At 35.7% G+C, this 11,790-nt stretch overlaps 1 pseudogene; it reads left to right on the top strand.

Moving 5' to 3' along the window:
• Positions 1 to 213: 213 nt before the first annotated feature.
• On the top strand, positions 214 to 307 carry LOC130016148 (uncharacterized; annotated as a pseudogene).
• The last annotated feature ends 11,483 nt before the right edge of the window (positions 308 to 11,790 follow it).

The raw sequence follows: 11,790 nt of genomic DNA, 5'->3' as shown, positions 1-11,790 counted from the left end.
TATTTTGTAAAACTGATGCCTAGGGTATGGTAAAAGATAATATGGTAAAAACCATATTTTTCTTTCTGGGACATTAAATTTCTAAATCTATTTATTCATGCTGCTTTGAAATACATTCCTTGATTAGGAATCATTGTCTGCCATAGGAGTGAGGAAGGACAACACTCAAAGTAATAAGAAGAGAAAAAATATGGAAAAATTAACTCCTACTAAGTTTAACACATATACTAAAATTGAAATGATAAAATGATGAGCATGGTCCTTGCACAGAGATGATATGCAAACTTGTAAAGCATTCCATATTTTTGTTGCAAGAAGAATGAACAGGTCTACTTTAAGCTAAGACAATCCCCACAAGTACAAAAATTCTACATAAAGAGAGCACAAATCCACACCACAACAATCTCTCTCAATGTCAATGGACTAAATGTGCCAATTCAGAGGCACAGAATGGGAAGATGAATTAGAAAACTGAAACCAACATTCATTCTGCTGCCTGCAAGAAACACGTCTGAACAATCAAAGCACCCATGGGCTAAAAGTAAAAGTCTGGGAAACAAGTTTTCAAGAAAATATCACCTCCACAAAGCTGGAGTGGCGATACTAGTATCAGACCACATGGACTTCAGGCTAAAGATGATCAGAGACAGTGAAGGTCATTTCTTAATGATCATGGGATATGTACATCAGAAAGAACTCACCCTCCTCAATGTATATGATCCTAATGACAGACCAGGAAAATACTTAAAAACAACTTCTAATTGACTTATAGAAAAACATTGATAGCAACACAAGACTAGAAGGAGATTTCAACACTTCTTTGACACTTCTCCATAGATCAAACAGACTGAAGCTCAGCAAGGAAATATTTTCTTTAAGGGGAGTAATGAACAACCATTGGCTTAGGGAAGAAATCAAAGAGGAAATAAAAAATTTCCAGAAACAAATGAGAATGAGGACACGAGCTACCATAACTTGTGGGACACAGCAAAAGCAGTGTTAAGAGGAAAGATTATAGATCTGCCAGAATTCATTAGGAAGAAAGAAAGGGCCTACATGAATAAATTAGAGGTCAAGATTTTGTAAAATGACCAACAAAAGTAGTCCAAAATAGGCTGGAGGAAGGAAATAATAAAACTTGTACCAGACATCAATGAGCTACAATCCCAAAATACAATCCAAAAGACCAATAAAAGCAAAAGCTGGTTCTTTGAGAAAATAAATAAGATCAATAAACCATGAGAAGCCTCTCAAAAAAACAAAGAGAAAGAATTCTAATAAATCAAATCAGAAATGCAAAGGGGGTTATCCTAATAGAAACTACAGAAATACATAGGATCATCAGAGATTATATTGAGATTCTTTGCAGCAGGAAATGAGAGAATTTTGAATAAATTGATAAATTATTGGATTCCAATTACCTCCCAAGGCTGAACCAAGAAGATTTGGAATACTTGAACCTATCACTAACAAGGAAATTGAAATGATGGTCAAAAGTATCCCTGCAAACAGAATCCATGGCCCAGATGGATTCAATAGTGAACTATTTCAAACCTTTAAAGAGGAACTGCTTCCAACATTTTTAAGATTTTCCAGGAATTGAAGAAACAGAAATACTCCCAAATAGTTTCTATGAGGCAAAGATCACCCTAATACTCAAATCGATAGAGACACCACAAAAAAAGAAAATTACAGACCTATTTCCTTGATGAATACAGATACAAAGATTTTCAAGAAAATACCAGCAAAGAGAATCCAGAAACTCAACAAAAGATCACACACTATGACCAAATAGGTTTAGCTTGTGGATGCAAGGATGGCTTAACATTCTCTAGTCAATCAACAGAATACACCATCTCAATAAAATAAAGATAAAAGTCATATGATCATATCAATAGATGTAGATAAAGCATTTGATAAGATCCAGCACCCATTCATGATGAAAAACTCTCAACAAAATTGGATTTGAAAGTACTTTCCTCAATCTAGTCAAAGCAAATTACCACAAACCCACGGCAAGCATTATTCTCAAGGGGGAAAAACCAAAGACTTGGAGCAGAAATCAATGAACTAGAATCCCAGAATACAATCAGGCACAAAACAAGTTACCCACTCTCACACCTCCTATTCACCATAGTACTTAAAGTACTTGCCATATGATTTCGGTAAAAAAAAAAAAAAGATATCAAGGGCATCCAGATAAAAAAGGAAGAACTCAAGCTTTTACTATTTGAAGATGACATGATACTATACTTATAAAATCCCAAAGAATCTACAAAAAAGCTCCTGGGAACAATAGATTTGTTTAGTAAAGTAGCATATTACAAAATCAATATCTGGTACTCCATGGCTTTCCCATATATTAATAATGAAAGAGAAAAAAGAGATAGAGAAAAACAATCCCATTCACAATAATACCTCAGAAAATAGAGTATAATAGAATAAACTAAAAAGGTTAAGGAACTATACCAAAAAAAAAAAAAACCTACAAAACACTACTTCACGAAATAAGAGAGTATATGAGGAAATGGAATCACATCCCATGCTCATGGATTGAGAGGTTTAACACTGTCAAAATGGCAATCCACCCCAAAGCTCTATAAAGATTTAATGCACTTTCTATAAGGATACCCATAACATTTTTCAAAGAAATAGATTAATCACTCTTAAACTCATACAAAACCATAAACTCCCATGAAGAGCTAAAGCAATCTTTGGTAAAAAGAAGAAGGGAACACCTTCCCCAACTTCAAACCCTACTACAAAGTTTTAGTAATCAAAATACCATGATATTCAGATAAAGACAGGTCTCAGATCAATGGAATATAGTCAAATATCCTGACGCTGGCCCTCAGATTATTATTACCTAATCTTTCTTAAAGGCTCAAGAAATATGAAGTTGAGCTAGGAAGTCTCTTCAGCAACTGGTGCTGGGAAAACTGGACAGCAATATGCAAAAAAAATGAACTCAGACCTCTTTATAGTGCCAGGCACAAAGTCAGATCAAATGTATTAAAGACCTCGCTATCATACCTGAATTCTTAAGATATATGGAGAAAAATGTGGGAAGATCCCTTCATGACATTAAAGCTAAGGGAAACTTCTAGAATGAAACACCACTGACCAAGGAAGAGGAAGTGAAGATAAACAAATGAGACTAGATTAAACTAAGAAGTTTCTGCAACTCAGAAAAAATGGTGACCATGATCGAAAGACAGCCCACATAATGTGGAAAAATTATTTATGCAATACCCATACAATTAACCTCAAAATTCTGACTCCTGTATCATTAAGAACACTAAATAGTTCCTGTGAATTTTATTCTTCTTCGCATATATTTACTCTAAAATATTTTATATACACTTTTAAACCACAGGTAAAAAGGAAAAATTATAAGTTTTTTTAAAAATAAAAAATAACCCCTATACATAGCCAGGTGTGACCCAAAAAACAAAAAAGCAAGCAAGCAAGCAAGCAAGAAAAAATTTAAAAATTAAAAAATAATGCCGTTTGCAATGCTAAGGATCAATCCCAGATCATCATTCTTTGCGTTTTTGGGTCACACGTGGCGATGCACAGTGGTTACTCCTGGCTCTGCACTCAGGAATTACTCCTCACGGTGCTTGGGGGGACCATACAGGATGCTGGGAATCTAACCTGGGTATGCCGTGTGCAAGGCAAATGCCCTACCTGCTGTACTATAGCTCCAGCTCCCCCCCTCCCTGTGATTCATCATCTTGAGGGCCTCAGATTTTTACCTTCCATTTGGAAACTTCATCTTTACATTGACACAGTAAATTGAAACCACAGAACCATTGAACAGCATGTTATAATGGTAGCAGCCATGAGCAAACATTGATAACCCATTAGTTGGCATGAATGACTTCTGTCTCAGAGGCTTCACTTCTGAGGATACCGGTCACTATCTCCTTTCTGTTACATATCCCAGGATCAGAACCTACATCAGGCCATCAGTAGAAATTGTCCACCCGAAAGCTAGCCTTCCACTGGGATCAGAATCCTTGATCCATCTAACTTGAAATTTTTCATTCATGACTTGTTGACCTTGTTTCAGGTGGATGCATCCAGAGCATAAACTCAGCTTCCCGTTGTTTCCACAGGAAACCCAAATACCTAAGAATGTTATCATTTCTGACGCCACTCTTAAATATTTTTTTGGAATCCCACGGTAAGATACTATCATTCGTGTTATAATATTACTGTTATCTATAGTTCGGTCTCCCCAAAGAACTCTCTACCCTCCTCACTCCAAGTGCAGACTCCAGTGTATCATGATCCTGAACGTACTTATAATAGTTTCACTCAGGTTCTCCCCTAAAGTGTACAAGTTAAGTTCATACCAATCCAAGTTCTTATTCCTAAACTACCAGAGTGGGCTTGTTCCTCAAGCTTGTGTTCTCCCTTGAAGAAATACCGTGCTTCCTTTCTCTATGTCTCTCTTTGCTTGTTTTGTTAAATGACTGTTCTCGCTTGAACATATATTCCATTCCACCCTACAACTGTTTCACAATTTTCTAAGAGTTTTTCAATAAAATATATTTTGTTTCACTAAACTAAAACTTTGAAAACACCAGAGCATTGTTAAAACCAGTATTTGTATCTTTTAAACCACAAATTTTGAAAATGAAAGGTGGTAAAGCAATGGAATACTACTCAGTTGTATGAAGTGAAATCTTCTTATTATTTGTATATAAAATGTATAACATGAGGAAATTATGTTTAGTGACAAAAACCAGGCAGAGAAAGATAGGCATCCTACAAGTTCATGCCTATGTGGCATATGGAGAAAACAAATTAAAAGAATAAAATGAGACAGACAAACGTCTAAAACATTATTTATATTCTATGATTTATAATTCAATTAACAATGGTTTCTCATACACATAATTCCAACAAGACACTCCTTATTCTCTCAAAGAACAAACCCTCCCTCTCCCCCAATCCCCCAGAATCCCTCCCTCCTAATCCCCTGACCCAATTGTGTGGATCAGTTCTCCCCTTACATTGCTCTTGAACATTTGTTGCTACCTTGCTGTGTGTCTTTTCATCCCACATATGAGAAAAATCTCTCTGTATCTGTTCCTTTCCTTAAGGCTAACTTTACATGCATGATATCCTCTAGTTTCATCCAATGTTGAAAATTACATAATTTTGATCTTTTCAAAGCAATAAAAACAAACTTTAGAACTATGAGACTATTTAGTTACCAGATCGAAAAGTATAATCAAAGTGGGAAAACTAAACAATGGTGAATGAGAGAGTAGGCCTTTCAGTAGTGAGTGTAATGTGATACATGCAAGTAGATTCTGCATAATCCTAAAATTTATGAAATTCTATAATGTAATTCTATAAGGTAATTTTAAATAATCAAAAAAGTATTTAGATAATTTACATTTATCTATGATTATGACGTATCTTTTGTGTCAAACTATCAGAAATAAAAAGAATGTGAGATAGAGATATGGTGTATCACTATACTTTTAAACAAGAGAAGCGCTAAAAATTTCTGTGTCTTGATGAACTCTCATATAAATTGACTCCAAAATCAAATTAATATACTCAAGGAAAAATAAAAGTCAACCAATTTAATCTTTTGCCTTCACTCAGGTTCCCATCTGCTGATCTCTGGCAGACGAAACAATTTTTATTTTATTTTATTTTTTTAAAATTTTTATTAGTGAAACACCATGATGTACAGTTGTACATTTACAAATTTTTGTGCTTGGGTTTTGATTATACAATGATCAAATGCCCATTCTTCCGCCAGTGCCCATTTTCCACCACCATGTATTCCAGTATCCCTCCCACACCAATCCCCCCCCCCCATCCCACCCTGCCTCTGTGGCAGGGCATTCCCTTTTTTTTCTCTCTCTCTTTTTGGGTGTTGTGGTCTGCAAAAGAAGCCTTAAATTGCAATCATGTTCAGTCCATAGTCAGAATTTTTATTTTCAAAGTATTTCTTGGCAGAGGTTTGGCATTCTTTGCTAGCAACCAACTCATTTTCTTCTGCATTTTTTTTTCTAGAAATATATACTTATAATAAGACTGATTAGTTATGGCACCAAATTGACAAATGTCCCTGTTTTTACTTCAGTTCTATTTCCTAATTATCACAAATTATTAGTAGTGGATAGAAAATAACTAGCCCAAAATTCGTGGGGGAAATGGAAATGTTTATGCTTTCCATAGTTTGGAAAATCCCTGTCACTAGTATAGTGACATACATCTAAATTTGTAAACAAAATGATTAAGAAGAGGTAAACCATGACTGCCACTTCAAGGAAGAATGGGCCTTCAGCAAATATCCTTGGTTTCAGAAGGATGGCTCTGACTTGGATTGGGGGCAAACATGAGAGCTGTGAGCTACCTGCAGTTAACACATGCTCTGAGGCTATGTGGTGACACTGCTGAGAAATGTCGAGAGCCCTGATTAGGTAGGGTCATGGGGGAGAATGGAATGATGACAAGAAAACAGAGAAACAGGACAAGATCATAGATTCCTTTGAATAAAAGTTTTCATCTCTAATGTATTAATCTGTGAAAAAGAGAACCAACTTCTTATCATTCTTCCTGGCAATATATTATCCTTACATAATGCTTCAGGAAAAAAACGCTTCCCTTGTTAGTTATTATAGCCTGAATATCTGTGAGGTCTTTGAACTCTTTCTATATATACAGTGCTGATGACTGAAACCAATCTCACTATTCAAGTATCTAAACTGCAATGTTCAGACCATTTAGCTCTCTAAACTCTGATGGCTCCAAATCTTCTAAGATCAGCTTTCATCTCTTCCATGATATCCAGGCTTCTCTTCTGAACTGTCAACTCTCCCTTTCTTTCTCCCTCTCTCTACCAACTATGGTCTCCCTGCCAAAATTTGCCAAGACAAGCCTTCTTGAAATATAGACATAAGTTGACTTCTCCTTTTTTTTAAATTTAGGCAATTTTGATTTTCAAAGTCATTTATATTGGAGATTTGTCATACAATATTCCAATTCTAATCACACCACCAGTGTCTGCATCCCTCCACCAACAAATTACCCATTTTTCCCTGCATTCCCACCGATTTCCTTGACAAACACATTTTGAAGTTTTACTATTGTACTTTGGGTTGATACATACAGTAGTGTTGGCATTGGTGGTTAAGACATAAACCTCAACTTTTTCATGCTGGCCTTACTGGATCAATGCCCACTGACACCATGTAGGGGAAATATATGAGAACAAATCATTTAGCTCCAAATTTTTCTAATAATCTTTAAACAGTTCTGATCGAAAAGAAAATAGTGAGAACTGGAGGAGACAACCCCTTGTCAGCCTGCAAAGTCTTTTCATTTTTCCACATTACAAAAGAAGAAATCAGTGAAGGAGGTCTGTCATCACGCAACTTAGGTGACCCTGCTGAGATGTGTTCAACAGGGTGTTTTGTGCTCTTCTCTCCTTCCACCAGAAGTCCCAACCCTATGATTTTTGTCTCTTCAGTCCGCATAAAATGAAAAAGTTTTACCACACAGACATCCATGCAATGAGCCCAGCCAAGGTGATAAAAATGAATTTCAGCACATTCATAGGTTATTCAAGGTGGTAGAATCTAAATATCATATTTTTGTATTGAATATGCAGGAGACACATATTACAAACCTTTTCATGATTCAGTTTCAATCATAGGATATTTTAACACCTAACCTCCACTAGTATACATTTCCATTGCTAATGTCCCCAGTTTCTCTCCCACCACTCCCTCTCCCAACCCCAAACCCCACCTGACAGCCTGCTGTCTCTACACTATGGCAGGCACCTCTCTCTCTCTCTCTCTCTCTCTCTCTCTCTCTCTCTCCCTCACACATACTTTGGGCATTATGGATTGTAATACAGAGAGGGAGAAGTTCTCACGTTTATTCCTTTACCTACTTTCAGGACTCAGTTCTCACCCAGAGTAATCACTTCCAACTATCATTGTCATAGCGGTCCCTTCTTCGGCTACATGCAAAAAGATAGGCTCAGAACTCTGCCTAACACCATGTACAAAAGTAAGATCAAAATGGAATAAAGACCTCAACATCAGACCAGAAACCATAAGGTACATTGAAGATAAAGTTGGCAAAACCCTCCATGACATTGAAGCTAATGGTATCTTCAAAGATGCCACGCCACTGGCCGAGCAAGTGAAAACAGAGATAGATAAATGGGACTATCTTAAACTAAGAAGCTTCTGCACCTCCAAAGAAACAGTGACCAAAATACAAAGACAGTCTACAGAATGGGAAAGGATATTCACCGAATACACATCTGAGAAAGGGTTGATATCCAGGATATACAAAATACTGGTTAAACTCCACAAGAAGAAAACATAGCGGTCCCTTCTTTATTCCAAATGCTCGCCTTCAGCACTTGTGGCAAGCGTCCAACCATTGACCATTTCTCCTGGCCGGTGTTTCTGCTATCCTTGGGTATTAGTCTCACATTCTGGTTTTTTATATCCAAAAAATGGGGTAGTCCAATCAGTATACCCCTTTCCTTCTGACTGATTTCATTGAGCATGATATTCTTCCCTGTACATCCATTTGTAAGCCAATTTCATGATGTCAGTTTCCTGCCAAATGCGTAGTATTCAATTGTGTAGGTATACCATAGTTTCTTCTGGCTATTGTGAATGGTACTGCAGATGGTATTTCTGTTGTAAATATCTTGTTTAATGTAAATTACATAGGAAAATACTTCCCACGTTCCAAACATACAGAATCCACTCACTAACAGAGCTTTTTTTAATTTTTTAAAAAAATATAATTTATTATGATGCTTTCTAAAAAAGGGAAGCTATTAACAAAAATTCAGGGAAAACATATTCTATAAAAGCGAAAAAATATAACCTTAAGAAAGGACAACAGGTACGTGTTCTTGCTCCTCAAAAATCCATGTGTTTCTTGATATATTGTCAATATCTTTCGATAGCCTTAAAATTCTTCAACTTAAATTCTAAACACTATTTAAAGTTATATTAATTTAATAGGTGTAATCAGCTTTATAGAATATTTATTTGATTCTTTCATATTTTACATAAACAACGTTTGAATTAACCAGAGCACTGTAGCACTGTCCTCCCATTGTTCACTGATTTGCTCGACCAGGCACCAGAAACGTCCCTATGGTGAGACTTGTTGTTACTGTTCTTGGCATGTCGAATACTTCACAGGTAGCTTGCCAGGCTTTGCCATGAGGGAGGGTTACTCTCAGTAGCTTGCTGGGCTCTCTGAGAGGAGGAGAGCAATCGAACCCAGGTTGGCCATGTGTAAGGCAAACGTCTTACTCACTGTGCTATGGCTCCTGCCCATATATATATTTATACATATATATGTGTATTTACAGACACATACATATCTATATGTCTCACAATTTGGTGTAAGATGTTACTGGTTCCCGCTCGAGCAAATGGATGAACCGCGGGAGGACAGTGCTACAGTGCTATGATTGAAAAAAATTGTGGTTTCTTTCAATATGACAACACTTACTAGGATAAGTTGTAGATGAATCGCGATGTGTTAAAACAAATAAAATGAGAAGAAATAGTAAATGCACAGGTATCTTATTTGTACAAAACTAACAGTTGTTCTCAATTTAAAACTGTAGAAAATAAAGAAAAACATATGCTCATTGGTGCAAAATTTTACAATCTGAAAGAAAAGGACAAAAACCAAATTAAGTGATCAAAAAACAAGCAACACCAACAAATAGTGGCAATTAATATGATAGGCCAAGGATGAAAGGTTTTAAAAAATTAGTGCTGTGAAATAAATCAGTATTTTTCTATTAAATTTGAATAGAAAAAATAAGCATAAAACATGATCATATAATGTCTATTGAAAGAAGTGTAAATGACTAGTAAACACAAGAGCAATTTTCTTTTTTTTGAATTTTTGTTTTGTTTTGTTTTGTTTTATTAGTGAAACACCATGAGGTACAGTTGTAGACTTACAAGTTGTTGCACTTGGTTTTGAATTATACAGTGATCGAGTACCCATTCCACCACCAGTGACCAATCTCCACTCCCACCAATCCAAGTATCCCTCCTACTCCCCATCCCCCATCTCACCTGCCTCTTTGGTAGGGCACTACCTTTTGTTCTATCTCTCCTTTTGGGTGCTATGGTCTGCAGAAGGGACATTGGGTGGCAATCCTGTTCGGTCCTTAGACTACTTTCAGCAGGCATCTCCCATCCTGGGCAGATCTTCCCAGCACCCTTTATTGGGTGCTTCCTTCTCTATCTGCGCTGCCTTTACCCCTAGACAGTGCAGCTGACCTCTAAGCCATGGAGTGAACAACCTGGTATTTATCATAGCTGTTCTTGTGTGTTAATTTCTTATTTTGTTCCTTTATGTTACCCAGATGAATGCAATCTTTCTATATCTGTTCCTCTCTTTCTGACTCATTCCCCATAGCATAATATTTTCCATGTAGTACCACACAAGAGCAATTTTCAAGCTCACTAGTAGACAAAGAGCACAAATTAAAAAGAGAAATTAAAATTTCCCCCCAAATAACAAATATTGAAAAATCAGGTGCTATCTTTCCCTAGCAAAGATGCTAGAAAATAGATCTTTTCAAGTTATTTTATTGAGAGTTAAATCTGTATAATATTTAGGCAATATATATCTTAAAGCAGTTTAATGTCCATTAAGTCACTGTCACTGTCACTGTCCTCCCGTTGTTCATCGAATTTCTGGAGAGGGTCCAGTTAGGTATCGAGTGTGAGACTTTGTTGTAAGTTAGCTTTTGTGTGTGTATATGGAAATTCAGGGATCAAACCCAAAACCTCCCAAATGTGAGGCAAATATTTTACCACCGAGCTATTTTTCCAACCACAGTTAATAATTTTGCTTTTGCTTCTATAGTGCGAAGAATAGAAACCAAAATTTCATACGTGAAAGCCAAGTTCTTTTGTCCTGAGCTACATATCGGGTCATAAGTAAGTTAGTTTTTAAGAATTGATATTAAGGAAACAATTAGAAAAGTAGACAAATAGATATAAATGTTCACATCAATGTCATCTTAGCTGGAAAACATTACAATTATAAAATCTCAATAAACATTTTATAGTAACAGAAATTGTCTATTTAAAAATCATACTTTTATATAGACTAATATAAATGCATAATTGAAAGACTCCAAAGAAATGTATGTCCATTTTAATTGTATGCTTATTGTGGTTCTATTTTCTTCTTAATATAGTTATCCCATTAGCAATACAAATTTGGACTGCTATATTATATTTTTCAATAATTATATTTCGAGAATTTTTGGACGTTGATATGTATGTGAAATAATTAAAGATGATCAATATATCCTAGAAATATAAAAAAAATCTAAGAAAAAGTATGCCATGCATGCATGTATAAAATATATGCAGATAATTGATTTGAATGGACCCCAGACTTAATATAGGGATTAAAGCACTTACCGTGCATACAGTCAACCCAAGTTAATGGTTGGCACTACCAGGAATAAACCGTGAGCACATATTCTGAAGTCCCATTTACCACATACTATGGCCCAAATACCCCACAAAAATAGAAATATAAATTATCACTTAATAAAATCAAATACAGATGTATTATATAGTCTATTATAAAATCGATTAAAGTTTTGAAGTATACCAAAATTTACAGATGGACAGGCCACACATAGCACTAGTTGCAGACAATGGAATTAAATACAATTAGAAAACCATGTTCTTGGTTAATAGCAGACTATCTATTAAATTTGGGGGTTTT

The sequence above is a fragment of the Sorex fumeus genome, unplaced genomic scaffold, assembly GCF_029834395.1.
Source record: "Sorex fumeus unplaced genomic scaffold, SorFum_2.1 ptg000146l, whole genome shotgun sequence".
NCBI lineage: Eukaryota > Metazoa > Chordata > Mammalia > Eulipotyphla > Soricidae > Sorex > Sorex fumeus.
The sequence above is the reverse complement of the archived record's forward strand: the minus strand, read 5'-3'. Positions and strand labels throughout refer to the sequence as shown.